The sequence below is a fragment of the Hyla sarda genome, chromosome 4 (assembly GCF_029499605.1).
Source record: "Hyla sarda isolate aHylSar1 chromosome 4, aHylSar1.hap1, whole genome shotgun sequence".
In the NCBI taxonomy this organism is placed as follows: Eukaryota; Metazoa; Chordata; class Amphibia; order Anura; family Hylidae; genus Hyla; species Hyla sarda.
The window spans coordinates 42,805,262-42,826,394 of NC_079192.1; the positions used below are offsets into that span (position 1 = coordinate 42,805,262).

General features: G+C 44.5%; 1 long non-coding RNA gene across 1 annotated transcript; it reads left to right on the plus strand.

The window, feature by feature from the left end:
* The first annotated feature begins 3,881 nt into the window (after positions 1-3,881).
* On the plus strand, positions 3,882-18,545 carry LOC130366789 (uncharacterized). Its single transcript, XR_008891925.1, has 5 exons — positions 3,882-4,212; positions 16,682-16,766; positions 17,799-17,865; positions 17,966-18,130; positions 18,234-18,545. It is a non-coding gene; the product is annotated as an uncharacterized LOC130366789 (long non-coding RNA).
* Positions 18,546-21,133: the final 2,588 nt, after the last annotated feature.

Consider the following 21,133-nt stretch of genomic DNA (forward strand, 5'->3'; position numbering starts at 1 on the left):
TAAATTCTGTGAGGGGTGTAGTTTCCAAAATGGGGTCACATGTGGGGGGGTCCACTGTTCTTGCACCACGGGGGGCTTTGTAAACGCACATGGCCCTGACCATTCCAAACTAATTCTCTTTCCAAAAGCTCAATGGCGCTCCTCCTCTTCTGAGCATTGTAGTTCGCCAGAACTTTCACAGAAAGAAAGACGTTCACTGCGGCATCTTGGTCATTAGATCGGTCAGCCTGGTCCCAACCGGAGTGGTTGTGGTGCAAAACTGTGCAGCTAGGAAAAAACCACCAGTAAGTGCCCGCTGCATTCACCAGCACAGAAAGCCATATATACCAGTGGAAAGCCGCCACATAAATGCTGCACATGCTGTATGCCGCAACTATGCAAATATATCTAGCACAGCCTGCAGCCTGTTCACACCTATTGTGAAAACATTCATTTCAGCTGGGATTACACTTGGCGTGTTTGTCATAAAAAACACCATGCTCGCTGCGGGCACATGTTAGGTTGGAACCAATAGGGTAATATGAAACACCAGACACTAATGGGGGTTTCTTCATCCTTTTATGGTGTTTTTAGGCTATCAAATCTGTGGGATGCCAAGAGCATGTTTTTTTTATTTTTTTTTTGGGGGGGGGGTATTTTCTCACTATTTTTTTTTATAGAAATCCTTCAGTCAAATGATGAAAGAATCACATGACTTGTAATGAGAAAAGCCAGAGGGGAAAAAAACACCAAAGAAAAAACACTTCCTATAATAATAATAATAATAATAATAATAATAATAATAATGATGATGATGATGATGATGATGATGATGATGATAATAATAATACACATTGGGACAGATGTATGAAAACCTGTGCAGAGGTCAAGTGGACCAGTTGCCCATAGCAACCAATCAGATCGCTTCTTTCACTTTTCAGAGGCCTTTTTAAAAATGAAAGAAACTACCTGATTGGTTGCTATGGGCAACTGGTCCACTTTCCCTCTTCCCTGGTTTTGATAAATCTCTAAGACCCCGCCCCCCCCCCCAGTGCTTTTAGCAAAAATAACACAAAGATAGCTGAGAAAAGACATGAGGGGGAAGATTTTGATGTTTGTTTTTTTTTGCAAAAAAAGAAAAAAACATCAAACAAGAATTGTGTTTGTTCCTAGGCTTAGGCTGTGATTAAAAACAACATATAAATGGTGTTTTTCAAAGCCCACATTGCTTTATTTTTGGTGCTTTTTCCCCCCTTTCGACAGACGTCTGTCCAGCTATTGCAAAGCTACAACTCCCAGCCAGTGGCGGATCCAGGGGGGGGGGGGGGGGGGGGATTGCTGCCCCCCGCTCCCTAGCATGGTGGAGCCGAAGCTGTAAGCTCCGGCTCCACCATTCACTAACCCAGTGTTTTTCAACCACTGTGCCACGGCACACTAGTGTGCCGTGACATAGTGTAAGATGTGCCGTGGGAAAAACACCCGCCGGGTGTTTTTGCCGGGGGACACCTCTTTGTCTCGAAAGTTGCTTTTGGGACACAGGGATGCTTCTAAGTCCCTGCGGGCCCGCGTTTACTTTAAAAACGCGGGGACCGCCGGGAGGTACCGCACGCAGGGACCATAGCAACAATCGCAGAGGACCGGAGCAGCGAGGAGGACGCGCGCTGTCAACTTGGTAAGTGTTACCTTTGGTGTTCCGAGCACCACTCCTCCGGTCCTAGGACCTACTTGTATAGCCGGACCAGAGGAGTGGTGCTCGGAACACCGAAGTGGGGCAGTACACAGGCATACAGCCTTCAGTAATACACTTTATGGCTGAAGGCTGTATGTTTGTGGGGGATCTGCACCTAATGTGGGGGGACTATACTGGGCCTAATGTGGGGGGACTATACTGGGCTTAATGTGGGGGGGACTATACTGGGCCTAATGTGGGGGGACTATACTGGGCCTAATGTGGGGGGATTATACTGGGCCTAATGTGGGGGGACTATACTGGGCCTAATGTGGGGGGACTATACTGGGCCTAATGTGGGGGGACTATACTGGGCCTAATGTGGGGGGACTATACTGGGCCTAATGTGGGGGGGACTATACTGGGCCTAATGTGAGGGGGACTATACTGGGCCTAATGTGGGGGGGACTATACTGGGCCTAATGTGGGGGGGACTATACTGGGCCTAATGTGGGGGGACTATACTGGGCCTAATGTGGGGGGACTATACTGGGCCTAATGTGGGGGGGACTATACTGGGCCTAATGTGGGGGGGGGACTATACTGGGCCTAATGTGGGGGGGGGACTATACTGGGCCTAATGTGGGGGGGACTATACTGGGCCTAATGTGGGGGGACTATACTGGGCCTAATGTGGGGGGGAATATACGGGGCCTAATGTGGGGGGACTATACGGGGCTTAATGTGGGGGGACTATACGGGGTCTAATGTGGGGGGACTATGCGGGGTCTAATGTGGGGGGACTATGCGGGGCCTAATGTGGGGGGACTATACGGGGCCTAATGTGGGGGGACTATACGCGGCCTAATGTGGGGGGACTATGCGGGGTCTAATGTGGGGGGACTATACTGGGCCTAATGTGGGGGGACTATACTGGGCCTAATGTGGGGGGACTATACTGGGCCTAATGTGGGGGGACTATACTGGGCCTAATGTGGGGGGGACTATACTGGGCCTAATGTGGGGGGACTATGCGGGGCCTAATGTGGGGGGACTATGCGGGGCCTAATGTGGGGGGACTATGCGGGGCCTAATGTGGGGGGACTATGCGGGGCCTAATGTGGGGGGACTATGCGGGGCCTAAAGTGGGGGGACTATGCGGGGCCTAATGTGGGGGACTATGCGGGGGCCTAATGTGGGGGGACTATGCGGGGCCTAATGTGGGGGGACTATGCGGGGCCTAATGTGGGGGGACTATACTGCCAACCTAATGTGGGGAGACTATACTGCCAACCTAATGTGGGGAGACTATACTGCCAACCTAATGTGGGGAGACTATATTGCCAACCTAATGTGGGGGACTATACTGCCAACCTAATGTGGGGGGACTATACTGCCAACCTAATGTGGGGGGACTATACTGCCAACCTAATGTGGGGGGACTATACTGCCAACCTAATGTGGGGAGACTATACTGCCAACCTAATGTGGGGGGACTATACTGCCAACCTAATGTGGGGGGACTATACTGCCAACCTAATGTGGGGGGACTATACTGCCAACCTAATGTGTGGGGACTATACTGCCAACCTAATGTGGGGGGACTATACTGCCAACCTAATGTGGGGAGACTATACTGCCAACCTAATGTGGGGGGACTATACTGCCAACCTAATGTGGGGGGACTATACTGCCAACCTAATGTGGGGGAAAATAAGATATATGCAAGATAAGATATATGCAGTGTGCATAGGAATTTGTTCATATATATATATATATATATATATATATATATATATATATATTTTTTTTTTTTTTTTTTTTAACTAGAGTCCGGTCCTCCAAGGAGACAAGTGCAGTAAGTACTAAGTGACAGTGAGACAGATAAATAGATATAGTGCAGTGCGTTTTTTCCCTCTTTTTTTTTTGCTCGTCAACCTCGGTAGCGGTGCCCCGCGAAAAAAATTTTTTCCGAGGTGTGCCCCGACTCGAAAAAGGTTGGGAAACACTGCACTAACCTTACACACACGCTGTGAGTACACAGCGTGTGAGCTGCGGGGACGAGATCCACTAAAGGCCGTCGCAATGACATCACATCATCGCGCCGGCGCCTGGAGGACCCGTCCCTGCGGCCTGCATACTGTAAGTAAGGGTATGCTCAGGGTTCAGGGGATTATGGAAGCAGGATATGCTCCACTGTTAGGAGGAGGGGGGTCAGAGAAAAGGGAATATTTAATGAGGGTCTGCAGCAGGGACGTGCACACATAGGAGTGAAAGGGGGCTGGAGCCCCTGCCCTTTTCCTCACCTGCCCCTCTAGTGCCCTCACAAAAGGAGGTGCAGACTCAGGCTGACAAGTGAAGTAAAAAGGATCCATTGCTGGAGATTTGTATGTGGTTTAATGGAGGGTGCTGTGCCCTCCCTGCAGCAAGGGGGCGCCACTCACCCTGTCATTATCTGCCATTTCTTTGCTTCTCTCCACACGGAGGAGACAGGAGCAGAGGAGGCAGAGGGAGGCCCCGCCCACAACATGTCCGGCCACAAACCAGTCTAAGCAGCCCTTACTGTAAGTAACTGTAAATATATGTGAGTGATTGTATGTCAGTGTGTGTATATATATATATATGTGAGTGATTGTATGTCAGTGTGTGTGTATGTATATATGTGAGTGATTGTATGTCAGTGTGTGTATATATATATGTGAGTGATTGTATGTCAGTGTGTGTATGTATATATGTGAGTGATTGTATGTCAGTGTGTGTGTATATGTATATATGTGAGTGATTGTATGTCAGTGTGTGTATATATATATGTGAGTGATTGTATGTCAGTGTGTGTATGTATATATGTGAGTGATTGTATGTCAGTGTGTGTGTATATGTATATATGTGAGTGATTGTATGTCAGTGTGTATATGTATATATGTGAGTGATTGTATGTCAGTGTGTATATGTATATATGTGAGTGATTGTATGTCAGTGTGTGTGTATGTATATATGTGAGTGATTGTATGTCAGTGTGTGTGTATATGTATATATGTGAGTGATTGTATGTCAGTGTGTGTGTGTGTGTATATATGTGAGTGATTGTATGTCAGTGTGTGTATGTATATATGTGAGTGATTGTATGTCAGTGTGTGTATGTATATATGTGAGTGATTGTATGTCAGTGTGTGTATGTATATATGTGAGTGATTGTATGTCAGTGTGTGTATGTATATATGTGAGTGATTGTATGTCAGTGTGTGTATGTATATATGTGAGTGATTGTATGTCAGTGTGTGTATGTATATATGTGAGTGATTGTATGTCAGTGTGTGTGTATGTATATATGTGAGTGATTGTATGTCAGTGTGTGTATGTATATATGTGAGTCATTGTATGTCAGTGTGTGTATATGTATATATGTGAGTGATTGTATGTCAGTGTGTGTATATGTATATATGTGAGTGATTGTATGTCAGTGTGTGTATGTATATATGTGAGTGATTGTATGTCAGTGTGTGTGTATATATATATGTGAGTGATTGTATGTCAGTGTGTGTATGTATATATGTGAGTGATTGTATGTCAGTGTGTGTATGTATATATGTGAGTGATTGTATGTCAGTGTGTGTATGTATATATATGTGAGTGATTGTATGTCAGTGTGTGTATGTATATATGTGAGTGATTGTATGTCAGTGTGTGTATGTATATATATGTGAGTGATTGTATGTCAGTGTGTGTGTGTGTGTATATATATGTGAGTGATTGTATGTCAGTGTGTGTATGTATATATGTGAGTGATTGTATGTCAGTGTGTGTATGTATATATGTGAGTGATTGTATGTCAGTGTGTATGTATATATGTTAATGATTGTATGTCAGTGTGTGTATATGTATATATGTGAGTGATTGTATGTCAGTGTGTGTGTATGTATATATGTGAGTGATTGTATGTCAGTGTGTGGATATGTATATATGTGAGTGATTGTATGTCAGTGTGTGTATATGTATATATGTGAGTGATTGTATGTCAGTGTGTGTATATGTATATATGTGAGTGATTGTATGTCAGTGTGTGTATATGTATATATGTGAGTGATTGTATGTCAGTGTGTGTATATGTATATATGTGAGTGATTGTATGTCAGTGTGTGTATGTATATATGTGAGTGATTGTATGTCAGTGTGTGTGTGTATGTATATATGTGAGTGATTGTATGTCAGTGTGTGTGTATGTATATATGTGAGTGATTGTATGTCAGTGTGTGTATGTATATATGTGAGTGATTGTATGTCAGTGTGTGTGTGTATGTATATATGTGAGTGATTGTATGTCAGTGTGTGTGTATGTATATATGTGAGTGATTGTATGCCAGTGTGTGTATGTATATATGTGAGTGATTGTATGTCAGTGTGTGTGTATGTATATATGTGAGTGATTGTATGTCAGTGTGCGTGTATGTATATATGTGAGTGATTGTATGTCAGTGTGTGTATATGTATATATGTGAGTGATTGTATGTCAGTGTGTATATGTATATATGTGAGTGATTGTATGTCAGTGTGTATGTATATATGTGAGTGATTGTATGTCAGTGTGTGTGTATGTATATATGTGAGTGATTGTATGTCAGTGTGTGTATATGTATATATGTGAGTGATTGTATGTCAGTGTGTGTATATGTATATATGTGAGTGATTGTATGTCAGTCTGTGTGTATGTATATATGTGAGTGATTGTATGTCAGTGTGTGTATGTATATATGTGAGTGATTGTATGTCAGTGTGTATATGTATATATGTGAGTGATTGTATGTCAGTGTGTATATGTATATATGTGAGTGATTGTATGTCAGTGTGTGTATATGTGTATATGTGAGTGATTGTATGTCAGTGTGTGTATGTATATATGTGAGTGATTGTATGTCAGTGTGTGTATGTATATATGTGAGTGATTGTATGTCAGTGTGTGTGTGTATGTATATATGTGAGTGATTGTATGTCAGTGTGTGTATGTATATATGTGAGTGATTGTATGTCAGTGTTTGTATATGTATATATGTGAGTGATTGTATGTCAGTGTGTGTATATGTATATATGTGAGTGATTGTATGTCAGTGTGTATGTATATATGTGAGTGATTGTATGTCAGTGTGTGTATATGTATATATGTGAGTGATTGTATGTCAGTGTGTGTGTGTATGTATATATGTGAGTGATTGTATGTCAGTGTGTGTGTATATGTATATATGTGAGTGATTGTATGTCAGTGTGTGTGTATGTATATATGTGAGCAAGTGAATCTATGTGTGTATGTATGTGTATTAGTGTTGAGCGGCATAGGCCATATTCGAATTCGCGAATATTCGCGAATATATGGACGAATATTCGTAATATTTGCGAATATTCGCATATTCGTAATATTCTCGTTTTATTTTCGCATATGCGAATATTCGTGTGCGCGAAAATTAACATATGCGAAAATTTGCATATACAAAAATTAGCATAAGCGAAAATTCGTATATGCGAAAATTAGCATATGCATATTTTCGCATATGCGAAAATTCGCACGCCAGTCTCACACAGTAGTATTAGAGCCTTCTTTACACCACACAAGCTGGAAGCAGAGAGGGATGATCACTGTGATGTGTACTGTGAAAAAACAAAAAAAAAAAAATGAATATTCATAATTACGAATATATAGCGCTATATTCGCGAATATTCGCGAATTCGCGAATATGTGATATCCGCGAATAAAATTTGAATTGCGAATATTCGCGAGCAACACTAATGTGTATATGTATGTATGTGTATGTATGTATATATGTGTGTATGTATGTGTATATGTGTGTATGTATGTGTGTATGTATATATGTGTGTATGTGTGTATGTATGTATGTATGTATGTGTGTATATGTGTGTGTGTATGTATATGTATGTATATATGTATGTGTGTATGTATATATGTGTGTATGTGTGTGTATGTATGTATATATGTGTGTGTGTATGTATGTATGTATGTGTGTATATGTGTATGTATATATGTATGTGTGTATGTATATATGTGTGTATGTGTGTGTATGTATGCATGTATGTGTGTGTATATGTGTATGTATGTGTGTGCATGTATATATGTGTGTATGAATATATGTGTGTGTGTATATATGTGTGTATGTATGTGTGTGTATATATATATGTGAGCAAGTGAATCTGTCTGTGTATGTGTATGTATGTATATATGTGTGTGTGTGTATATATATATATATATACAGGGGCGGACACAGACAACAGAGGGCCCCTGTGCAAAGAATGTGCCTGGGCCCCCCCCCCCCCAAAAAAAAAAAAAGTAATATGCCATAAAATTGCACTGCAACTCACATTAATCTGCATTAGATAGGCAGCAGTTCCCCCACATTAGGTAGCATAGATTCCCCACATTAGGTAGCATAGTTTCCCCACATTATGTAGAATATATTCCCCACATTAGGTAGCATTGCATAGTTTCCCCACATTAGGTAACGTAGCATAATTTCCCCACATTAGGTAGCGTAGCATATATTCCCCACATTAGGTAGCGCAGCATATATTCCCCACATTAGGTAGCGTAGCATAGATTCCCTACATTAGGTAGCGTAGCCCCACATTAGGTAGCGTAGCATAGCATATATTCCCCACATTAGGTAGCATGGCATAGATTCCCCACATTAGGTAGCGTAGCATATATTCCCCACATTAGGTAGTGTAGCAAAGATTCCCCACATTAGGTAGCATAGCATATATTCCCCGCATTAGGTAGCATAGATTCCCCACATTAGGTAGCATAGATTCCCCACATTAGGTAGCATAGCATATATTCCCCACATTAGGTAGCATAGATTCCCCACATTAGGTAGCATAGCATATATTCCCCACATTAGGTAGCATAGATTCCCCACATAAGGTAGCGTAGCATAACCCCAACAAACAAACACACACACACTCTCACTCACTCACCCACACACTCTTACCTGGCCTGCACTACTTACATTTGCCCATGGGGACTTCCTGGCAGAGGTGCGAGCTATAAGTGACATCATCGCACGCTCTGCGCTGGACGTCAGCGTCCAGGTGCTTGCGATGACGTCACTCACTGCACGCACCTCAGCCAGGAAGTCCCCATGGGCAGATGTAAGTAGCAGTTTAGTGACTGGGCAAGACTGGTTTCCCTGTCATATGTGCACTGGCAGGGCTGCCATCAGAAATTTCGGGGCCCCTTACACAACTCAAGGCCTGAGACCCCCACCGATCACCTCGGTTGAAGTGGTTCTCCAGCTGTTGGAAAGCTAAAACTCCCATCATGTCTGGAGAGCCTCAGGCAATGGGAGTTGTAGTTTTGTAACAGCTGAAGAGACACAGATTGGACACAGTTTTACCCATCATCACTGCAGAACTTACAAGTGACTACAGCTCTGATGGGACAGTCATAAGAACACACAATGATGTCAGTGACCTGAGTGACGTCTTCTTTTCTTCTTCATCTCGTCCAGAGACCAGGTCTTCCCCCAGCTCCATCTTCTCTGCAGAGTCTGACATGCAGACATCATTGGCTCCTCACTGTCAGCAGATCCTCATCCTCTGCATGAAGACAGTAATCATTATAACCTTGCCAGAAAGTGTAACCTAAATAAAATACTGCCCCACACTGTACCCTGAATATAATACTGCTATACACTGTACCCACTAAATATAATACTGCCACACACTGTACCCTGAATATAATCCTGCCACACACTGTACCCTGAATATAATACTGCCACACACTGTACCATGAATAGCATACTGCCATACACTGTACCCACTAAATATAATACTGCTATTCACTGTACCCACTAAATATAATACTGCCCCACACAGTACCCTAAATAAAATACTGACACACTGTACCCTAAATAAAATACTGCCCCACACTGTACCCTAAATATAATATTGCCAGACACTGTAACCTGAATACAATACTGCTGTACACTGTACCTACTAAATATAATACTGCTATACACTGTATCCACTAAATATAATCCTGCTACACACTGTAACCTGAATATAATACTGCCACACACTGTACTCCGAATATAATACTGCCACACATTGTACCCACTAAATATAATACTGCCACACACTGTACCCTGAATATAATACTGCTATACACTGTACCCTGAATATAATACTGCTACACACTGTGCCCACTAAATATAATCCTGCCACACACCGTACCCTGAATATAATAATGCTATACACTGTAACCTGAGTATAATACTGCTATACACTGTACCCACTAAATATAATCCTGCCACACACTGTACCCTGAATATAATACTGCTATACACTGTACCCACTAAATATAATCCTGCCACACACTATACCCACTAAATATAATACCTCTTATCCTCTGTGTCCTCATCATTCCTCATCACCCCCATAACCCCTGCCAAACCTCTCCTCAACACTACTATAACCACCCCCGCACCTCTCCTCATCACTACTATAACCCCCCCCACACCTCTCCTCATCACTACTCTAACCCCCCCACACCTCTCCTCATCACTACTATAACCCCTGCACCTCTCCTCATCACTACTATAACCCCCGCACCTCTCCTCATCACTACTATAACCCCCGCACCTCTCCTCATCACTACTATAACCCCCACACCTCTCCTCATCACTACTATAACCCCCGCACCTCTCCTCATCACTACTATAACCCCCGCACCTCTCCTCATCACTACTATAAGCCCCGCACCTCTCCTCATCACTACTATAACCCCCGCACCTCTCCTCATCACTACTATAACCCCCACACCTCTCCTCATCACTACTATAACCCCCACACCTCTCCTCATCACTACTATAACCCCCACACCTCTCCTCATCACTACTATAACCCCCGCACCTCTCCTCATCACTACTATAACCCCCGCACCTCTCCTCATCACTACTATAACCCCCGCACCTCTCCTCATCACTACTATAACCCCCACACCTCTCCTCATCACTACTATAACCCCTGCACCTCTCCTCATCACTATTATAATGCCCCCTGCATCTCTCATCACCCCCATAACCCCCCCTGCACCTCTCATCACCCCATAACACCCCCCCCCCCTCATCACCCCCATAACACCCCCTGCATCTCTCATCACTCCCATAACACCCCCTGCATCTCTCATCACTCCCATAACACCCCCTGCATCTCTCATCACTCCCATAACCCCCCTGCATCTCTCATCACCCCCATAACCCCCCTGCATCTCTCATCACCCCCATAACCCCCCTGCACCTCTCATCACCCCCATAACCTCCCCATGCACCTTTCATCCCCCCATAACACCCCATGCACCTCTCATCCCCCCCATAACACCCCCCTGCACCTCTCATTACCCCCATAACACCCCCTGCACCTCTCATTACCCCCATAACCCCCTGCACCTCTCATCACCCCCATAACCTCCCCATGCACCTTTCATCCCCCCATAACACCCTCCTGCACCTCTCATCCCCCCATAACACCCCCTGCACCTCTCATTACCCCCATAACACCCCCCCCCCTCTCATCACCCCTATAACACCACAAGCACCAGTTCCCCTGCACCTCTCATCACCATTGTAGTCTGCAAACAACATAGCCCCCAACCAACCCCCCCCACCCCCCATCCCCACCCCCACACACACACACACCTGTTCACTTACCCTGCCGGGGTTCGGTGCAGCTGCTGCTCCTGTCAGAGTGTCACTGCACGGGGAGGATCCGTCGGGAGGCTGCTGGACTGGAGATCGCGCCGGGACAGGTCAGGTGACTGGAGTAGACTTGCGTGCCTGCGCGGGGCACGTCGACTCCCATCAGCCCCTGGCCTGTCCGGCCCTGCCGTACTTCTTAAGGGGCCCGCGCCCTAGAAAGAGTGGGCCTCATAGTCCTGCGGGCCCCCCAGACTATGAGGCCCGGTCATAGTTCTGACGGGTACCCAGCCAGGAGTCAGTGAGTGACAGTCGCAGTCACTCACTGACTAGCCGGAAAAAAAAAAGTACAGGGACGTCCGGGCCTCCCTGAAGCTCCGGGCCCCATACAAGTGTATGGGTTTACCCCCTGATGGTGGCCCTGTGCACTGGGTCTGATGGTAGGACCGGCCCAGCGTGTGAGGGCAGGCCCCCTCCCACGCTGGGCCCCTGTGCAGCTGAACCGGCTGCACAAGCGATATGTCCGCCCCTGTATATATATATATATATATATATATGAGCAAGTAAATCTATGTATGTGTGTGTATATCTGTGAGTGATTGTATGTGTGTACCTGTATGTATGATGTGCCTATTGGCTATATCTTTTAGTATATATTCCATGTTGTATGTATGTGTCAGTGTCTCTATGTATGTGTGTATATTACCTATGTACTGTATGTGTGTATATTACCTATGTACTGTATGTGTGTATATTACCTATGTACTGTATGTGTGTATATTACCTATGTACTGTATGTGTGTATATTACCTATGTACTGCATGTGTGTATATTACCTATGTACTGTATGTGTGTATATTACCTATGTACTGTATGTGTGTATATTACCTATATACTGTATGTGTGTATATTACCTATGCACTGTATGTGTGTATATTACCTATGCACTGTATGTGTGTATATTACCTATGTACTGTATGTGTGTATATTACCTATGTACTGTATGTGTGTATATTACCTATGCACTGTATGTGTGTATATTACCTATGCACTGTATGTGTGTATATTACCTATGTACTGTATGTGTGTATATTACCTATGCACTGTATGTGTGTATATTACCTATGCACTGTATGTGTGTATATTACCTATGTACTGTATGTGTGTATATTACCTATGTACTGTATGTGTGTATATTACCTATGTACTGTATGTGTGTATATTACCTATGTACTGTATGTGTGTATATTACCTATTTACTGTATGTGTGTATATTACCTATGTACTGTATGTGTGTATATTACCTATGCACTGTATGTGTGTATATTACCTATGTACTGTATGTGTGTATATTACCCATGTACTGTATGTGTGTATATTACCCATGTACTGTGTGTGTATATTACCCATGTACTGTATGTGTGTATATGACCTATGCACTGTATGTGTGTATATTACCTATGTACTGTATGTGTGTATATTACCTATGTACTGTATGTGTGTATATTACCTATGTACTGTATGTGCCTTTATGTTATGTGCTTGTATTTATTGTATGAAGCACATTATTAGGGAATTAATAGAGGAATGTAAGCACAGTATATAGGGAATTTATGGAAGCACAGCATATATTTCATTATATTGGAACATTATATTTTTTATGTATGCTGGCACTGTGTGTAGATCCTTAGGGTGCGTTCACGTGTGCCTATTTTTGCTGCAGATTTTGCTTCTCATTTACAATGGGAAGAGAAATCTGCTAAAGCAAATCTGCAGCAGATCTGCAGCAGAAAATACGCACGTGTGAATGCACCCTTAGTGGTGGCACAGTATAGTTAAATAATAGTGGCACAGTATATAGTTCATTAATGGTGGCACAGTATATAGGGAATTAATAGATGAATGGTGGCACAGTATATAGTTCATTAATTGTGGCACAGTATATAGGGAATTAATAGATGAATGGTGGCACAGTATATAGGGAATTAATAGATGAATGGTGGCACAGTATATAGTTCATTAATAGTGGCACAGTATATAGTTCATTAATAGTGGCAAAGTATATAGGGAATTAATAGATGAATGGTGGCACAGTATATAGGGAATTGATAGATGAATGGTGGCACAGTATATAGGGAATTAATAGATGAATGGTGGCACAGTATATAGTTCATTAATAGTGGCACAGTATATAGTTAATTAATAGTGGCACAGTATATAGGGAATTAATAGATGAATGGTGGCACAGTATATAGTTAATTAATAGTGGCACAGTATATAGGGAATTAATAGATGAATGGTGGCACAGTATATAGGGAATTAATAGATGAATGGTGGCACAGTATATAGTTCATTAATGGTGGCACAGTATATAGGGAATTAATAGATGAATGGTGGCACAGTATATAGTTCATTAATGGTGGCACAGTATATAGGGAATTAATAGATGAATGGTGGCACAGTATATAGGGAATTAAGGGGAGGTACGGTATATAATTAAAGGGAAACTGACAGGCTGTTTACTCGCACTAAACCCAATACACTAGGTTACAGTGCAGTATACAAAAATTGGTCTTTCCATTTTCTAGGTATTGCCCCACATTGCTAGTATGCGAAGTCAGTCTTGTGCGCAATGGAGGCGGAGCTTCCCTGCCTCCATCCTGTATGCTGTGCTATGCCTCGCCATCTTTGTATATTTATAATTATTTTTTTTTGCCAACTCTAGTATATTGTAGACTGTAAGCATATATTAGTGTGGTGTCCATCTCTTCAGTGGTGATTGGTGCTGGGTGATTGGTGCTGGGTGATTGGTGCTGGGTGATTGGTGCTGGGTGATTGGTGCTGGGTGCTGGGTAATGGGTGCTGAGTAATTGGTGCTGGGTGATTGGTGCTGGGTGATTGGTGCTGGGTGATTGGTGCTGTATGATTGGGGATGGGTGATGGGTGCTGGGTGATTGGGGATGGGTGATGGGTGATTGGGGATGGGTGATGGGTGATTGGTGCTAGATGATTGGGGATGGGTGATGGGTGCTGGGTTATTGGTGATTGGTGCTGGGTGATTGGGGATGGGTGATGGGTGCTGGGTGATTGGTGCTAGGTTATTGGGGATGGGTGATGGGTGCTGGGTGATTGGTGCTGGGTGATTGGTGATGGGTGCTGGGTGATTGGTGCTAGGTGATTGGGGATGGGTGCTGGGTGATTGGTGCTGGGTGATTGGGGATGGGTGATTGGTGATGGGTGCTGGGTTCTGTCATATAGAGCTCAGGTGGGGGCATATAGGGGGAGATTTATTAAAACCTTTGCAGAGGAAAATCCTTCCGCAAAATGATCTGATTGGTTGCTATGGGCGACTGCACCGCTCTTTCTCTGCACAGGTTTGATAAATCTCCTCTATAATACAGTATATTATAGGGCAGCTGTCATATCTTTTCTGTAAATAAGACTGACAGCACAGCCAAAGTGTATATACACATGGCAGACCTTCATAGAAACTGTTCTTGACTCGATTTTACAAAAACACCAACTTTTATGGGGGCTAAGAATGTCGAGAAAGCCTGGCGGGAGTCCACTGTGTCCCTGGGCCGCAGCACATCTGCCCATTAAGTCTGGCAGACGTTTTTTAAATTATGAAAAGTGCCCTCTTTTTTACTTGAGCCCCTGCCCTTCAAAATGTCTGTGCACGTCCCTGGTCTGCAGGGCAAAGCACAGGGGGCATTATATGTGAAGAGCACATGACAGGGGGGCCCCCTGTCCTGTGCCCTTCACATATAATGCCCCCTGTGCTGTGCCCCTCACATAATGCCCCCTGTCCTGTGCCCTTCACATATAATGCCCCCTGTGCTGTGCCCCTCACATAATGCCCCCTGTCCTATGCCCTTCACATATAATGCCTCCTGTGCTGTGTGCCCCACACATATAATTTATATGTATGGCACAGCACAGGGGGCATTATGTGAGGGGCACAACACAGGGGACATTATATGTGAGGGGCACAGCACAGGGGGAATTATATGTGAGGGGCACAGGACAGGGGGGCATTATATCATATAATGCCCCCTGTGCTGTGCCTCTCACCTAATGCCCCCTGTGCCGTGCCACACATATAAATTATATGTGTGGGGCACACAGCAGAGGGGGCATTATATGTGTGGGGCACAGCACAGGGGGGCATTATATGATATAATGCCCCCCTGTGCTGTGCCCCTCACATATAATGCCCCCTGTGCTGTGCCCCTCACATATAATGCCCCCTGTGCTGTGCCCCTCACATATAATGCCCCCTGTGCTGTGCCACACATATAAATTATATGTGTGGGGCACAGCACAGGGGGCATTATATGTGTGGGGCACAGCACAGGGGGGCATTATATGATATAATGCCCCCTGTTATGTACCCCACACTTATAATGCCCCCTGTGCTGTGCCCCTCACATATATTGCCCCCTGTGCTGTTCCCCTCACATATATTGCCCCCTGTGCTGTTCCCCTCACATATATTGCCCCCTGTGCTGTGCCCCTCACATATAATGCCCCCTGAGTGGACAGGACATGGGGCTTTATATGTGAAGGGCACAGCACAGGGGGCATTATATGTGAGGGGCGCATGATAAGGGCATTATATGTGCGGGACGCATGATGGGGGCTTTATATATGAGGGTCGCATGATGGATGCATTATATGTGAGGGGCAAAGAATGGGGGCATTATATGTGAAGGGCACAGCACAGGGGGCATTAAATGTGTGGGGCACATGATAGGAGCATTCTATGTGACAGCACAGAGTGCATTATTATGTGGGGGAACAGGACGGGTCATATTATATGTAGGGGCACAAGATGGGGCATTATTACTATATGTGAAGGCACAGAGTGTTTTGCCTTTCAGAAGTATAGTGTATATTGTGAGGAATTTCTGGGGTGGTACGTTTTTTAGGGGCCACAATACATTACGGTATTTTACTCAGAGGTTAGTTACAGCACAGCAAGTTATATTCAGAGAATGCACTGTGTGGTAGTATTAGATTTAGAGGGCACAGTGTGTGTTAGTATTATATTCAGTGGGTACAGTGTGTGATAGTATTATATTTAGAGGGTGCAGCGTGTGATAGTATTATATTCAGAGGGTGCAGTGTTTGGTAGTATTACATTTAGAGGGCACAGTGTGTGGTAGTATTATATTCAGAGGGTACAGTGTATGGTGGTATTATATTCAGAGGGTACAGTGTGTTGTATATTCAGGGGGTACAGTATGTCAGAATTATATTAGGAGGGTGTGTGCCAGTATTATATTCAAAGAATACAGTGTTTGGCAGTATTATAATAATTATTGTTTTCATATAGAGGATCAGAATGCGTTGGCATAGTGAGGAGACGTCTGGGCATCAAGTTCTGCAGAGAGAAGATTTAGCTGGAACAAATCCTGGCGGTATTTACCATCTGAATTAGATAAGGAAAGACTATAGAGAAGACGTCACCTATAATCACTGATATCATAGTGTATTCTCCTCACTATAGAGAAGACGTCACCTGTAATCACTGATCTCTATAGTGAGGAGAATACACAATGATATCAGTGATTACAGGTGAAGTCTTCTCTATAGTGAGGAGAATACACAATGATAAGACGTCACCTGTAGTCACTGATATCACTGCGTATTCTCCTCACTATAGAGCCTTAGCACTTTCCCATTCTGTGGCAATTGGTATATTTGATTATTATTCTGACATATGAGCACGGCATAAGAGTCTTAAACAAGGTTAGGACTGTATGATTCATTTAATAATATTGTAAGTTCTGTAATCTTCTGTCCGCCAACACAAAATACTCTAATAGCGCCCCTCCCGAGACGCGACTCTGGATCCGCCCCTGCTCCCAGCATGCCCTGACAGCCGAAGGCTGAGAGTTGTAGTTTAGCAACAGGTGGGCAGCCACAGGGGATCGGTGTTGCAGTATGTCAATCTAGGGCCATGGTGTCTGATCTTGAACTGGCAGCAGGAGCCACGACCACTTTAAATCAATGGCTGCTGGGACGTCTGACTAGTGACATCCTTCGCTCCAGACCGCAACGTCAGGGACGTCACTCGTCAGACGTCCCGGCGGCCAGCGCTGCTCATTGAGCCTATCGGAGTAGCATTGATCTATGTAAGAAACCTATGGGCCCAGGCTGTTGGGGCCACCAAATGGTATTACATATACAGAATGTCTGGTTAGGAGAAACAAATATAACGCACCCACAGGGAGTGGCGCCATTTTAATAAAAATTGTCAAAAACCTTAGATAACAGTCATACAGAATGTATTAGAAAGCTTTTTTGATTTTCAGCCAATCAGAGAGCAGCACTACTGAAATAGAACTCCCAGGAGATAACAGCGTGTCACACATGTGATGTCATAACCATTGTCCACCAAAGAGCAGCACTGAGCAGAAATAACACTGCTCCTGTTCATTCTCCATCAGTGAGGGGCCGGTGCTGGACACTGTGTAGGGACGCGGGAATGCAAAGTCATACACATGACTGTGACTGGTAAGTGTTACATTGTTGTGTCCAAAAGGTCTTTAGTGCAGTTCCATGTGTATTTCTATGATAAACATGTAAATAATTTATCTTGTTTTTCTTATCTTAGATGCACTATCTCCAGGACATGGAGTAGCATTTCCGGACCTACAGCAAGACGTTGGATGAAGGCATAGCCCCAGAAATAACACTGGTCCTGTTCATCAGTGAGGGGCCGGTGCTGGACACTGTGTAGGGACACGGGAATGCAAAGTCATGCACATGACTGTGACTGGTAAGTGTTACATTGTTGTGTCCAAAAGGTCTTTAGTGCAGTTCCATGTGCATTTCTATGATAAACATGTAAATAATCTATCTTTTTTTGTCCCCTGTCTTAGATGCACTATTTCCAGGACATGGAGTAGCATTTTGGGACCTACAGCAAGACGTTGGATGAAGGCACAGGCCTAGGAATCATGCACATACACAGAAACATTTGCCCAAATTATAGAGGTAACCTCCTTTAGTATGCCCAGAGGAAGGGCCATACAGTAGCCATGGATTCCCTACAGGTTTCCTCCCCTCTGGAGGTTTTTCCTGTCCTGAGTATTAGTTACTGTACGCTCTTTGTGAGTGATGGGAGGTTACAAAAAGTCCCCTACACAAACATTTTAATAAATAATAAATAAAGTTCCCCTTTTTTAAAACTGTTCTTTGACTTGTTCGACTCATTTATTTATTTCTGTGTGTGAAAATAGAGTTAGCAAAACATGGATGACCAAAGCTGCTCTCCTGCACGATCTGCATAATGCGGTGCGGAGAGAGGTAACTGGTGCTGGGTGGTGCAGTTTATGAGGCAAACGTAGAACACCCAGCAAGTTCCATGCACAAGCCTTTTTCTGATGAATGGGACTCATGCAGGGAACTTGCTAGGGGTCATACGGTTGCAAAGGATCAACTTTTGGGTACATGAACTGTCCCTTAAAGGGGTACTCCGCCTCTAGATATCTTATCCCCTATGTAAAGGATAGGGGATAAGATGTCTGATCAAGGGGATCCTGCTGCTGGGACCCCAGCAATCTCCATGCAGCAACCAAAATTCTAAATAGTATGTTTAGATCACTGGTTCCTGTGGTGGGATTCGTGACATCATGCCACACCTTCTTGTGACATCACACCACCTCCCATAGACATAAATGGAAAGGGCGAGGCGAGAGGTCACGACCCGCACCACGAGAACCCAGAGTTCTAAATATATTATTCAGAACGCCGGGTGCTGCATGAAGATCACGGGGGTCCCAGTGATCAGTCATCTTTTGTCCTATCCTTAAGGTAGGGGATAAGATATCTAGGGGCGGAGTACCACTTTAAGGAATTAGAGAGTGTAGGCATGCCTTACAAGCAGGTAGAAAAAGAACAGCTGGGAGAAATGACAGGACACGAAGCAATATTTGGCTGGGACCGATTTTGGGTGTGTTCTGGCCAATTAAAGGAGAACTATGACAAAAATTAACTTATCCCCTATCCATGGGTTATGGGATAAGTAGCTGATCGTGGGGGGTCCCCCTGCAATACCTGGGATGAGACCCGTCGCTCAGTGAGAAGCGCTCGTTGCAGACGTCAAATCTCAATTTCCCTGGACCCCCCCCTTCCTTCATGTCCACCACAGACGCCCCCAGACTGCTGTCTCTTACAGAGTTTTATGCCCAGAAATGGTTGGCTACTCACTTTGTCAGTAGATTCTCATCCTAAATATGAAGACAATCGGGGAAATGTACCTGTGGAGAGGAAATGTTGTCCAGTTGCTCTTAGCAACCAATCAGATCACTTCTTTTATTTTTCAGAGCTCTTCTCAAGAATGAAAGAAGCAATCTGATTGGTTGCTATGGGCAACCTGATGAAAACATCTTTTTTTTCTTTAACAACTACATTACTACAACTCCCATTGTAGTGTGTCTGTTCAACCTGTGCCTCCTCCAACCCTGACCCTTAGGGGGGCACAGACGGACCACACTGGGGGTTGTAGTACTTTCATTTTTACAGTTCCCCTATAACTCTGCAGCTTCGGTAGAAGTATGAGGCTCAGCCTTAGAGTCAGTGTATCCGGCTGCTCCAGTGTTCTTCTCTTTTACAGCCTGGACCCTGTTCTCCTCCACACTGGTCCCTGTGGTCCGGTCAGATGGTTCTGGACTGGGGCTGAATGGTTGCTTGAGGGATTTAGTGGCAGATTTTTTGGGACTTCAGTTGTTGGATGACCTCTCTCTTCAGTGGCTGCTGATATTCGTAGTGCAGAATTTACAGGTGTTACGTTAAAGGGGTACTCCGGGGGAAAACATTTTTATTTATTTTTTTAATCAACTGGTGCAAGAAAGTTAAACAGATTTGTAAATTACTTCTTAAAAATCTTAATCCTTACAGTACTTATCAGCTGTCGTATGCTACAAAGGAAGTTGTATAGTTCTTTTCGGTCTGACTACAGTGCTCTCTGTGAGTAGGAGCAAATCTCCATAGTAAACGTCTCCTACTCCGGACAGTTCCTGACATGGACAGAGGTGTCAGCAGAGAGCACTGTGGTCAGACTGGAAAGAAATCCAAAAAGAAAATAACTTCCTCTGTAGAATTCAGCGGCTGATAAGTATTGGAAGGATTAAGATTTTTAAATAGAAATAATTTACAAATCTGGCAAATTTCCCCAACCTCAAGGTTAGTGGGCGCATGGATACGCTTTGATGTCCTGGTACTTAAGGACCAAGGGCGTATCCATACGCCCGTGGGAATTTCAGTCCCCGCCGCCGCCGGGCGGGGACCGGGCCGGGGTGAATGCTGATATCAATCAGCAGGCACCCCGCGCAAATGCCAAGGGGGGTCATCAGATCCCCCCCCCCCCATCGGCGATCGGCGCAAATCGCAAGTGAATTCACACTTGCGATTTGCGCCGATTCCGGGTCATACGGGTCTATTGTCCTTAAGGTGAAAAAGGGCTCGGTCCTTAAGGGGTTAAGGACCCAGGGCGTATCCATACGCCCGAGGAAATTTCAGTCTCCGCCGCGCGCTGGGCAGGGACCGGGCCGGGGTGACTGCTGATATCAATCAGCAGGCACCCTGCGCAAATGCCCAGGGGGGTCATCAGACCCCCCCCATCGGCGATCGGCGCAAATTGCAAGTGAATTCACACTTGCGATTTGCGTCGATTCCGGGTCATACGGATCTATTGTGACCCGGTGACCCGGAATAGAAGGGGGATTGCGGTTGTCTAAGACACCCACGATCCCCCTGTAGGCATAGGAGTGGGGTGGCA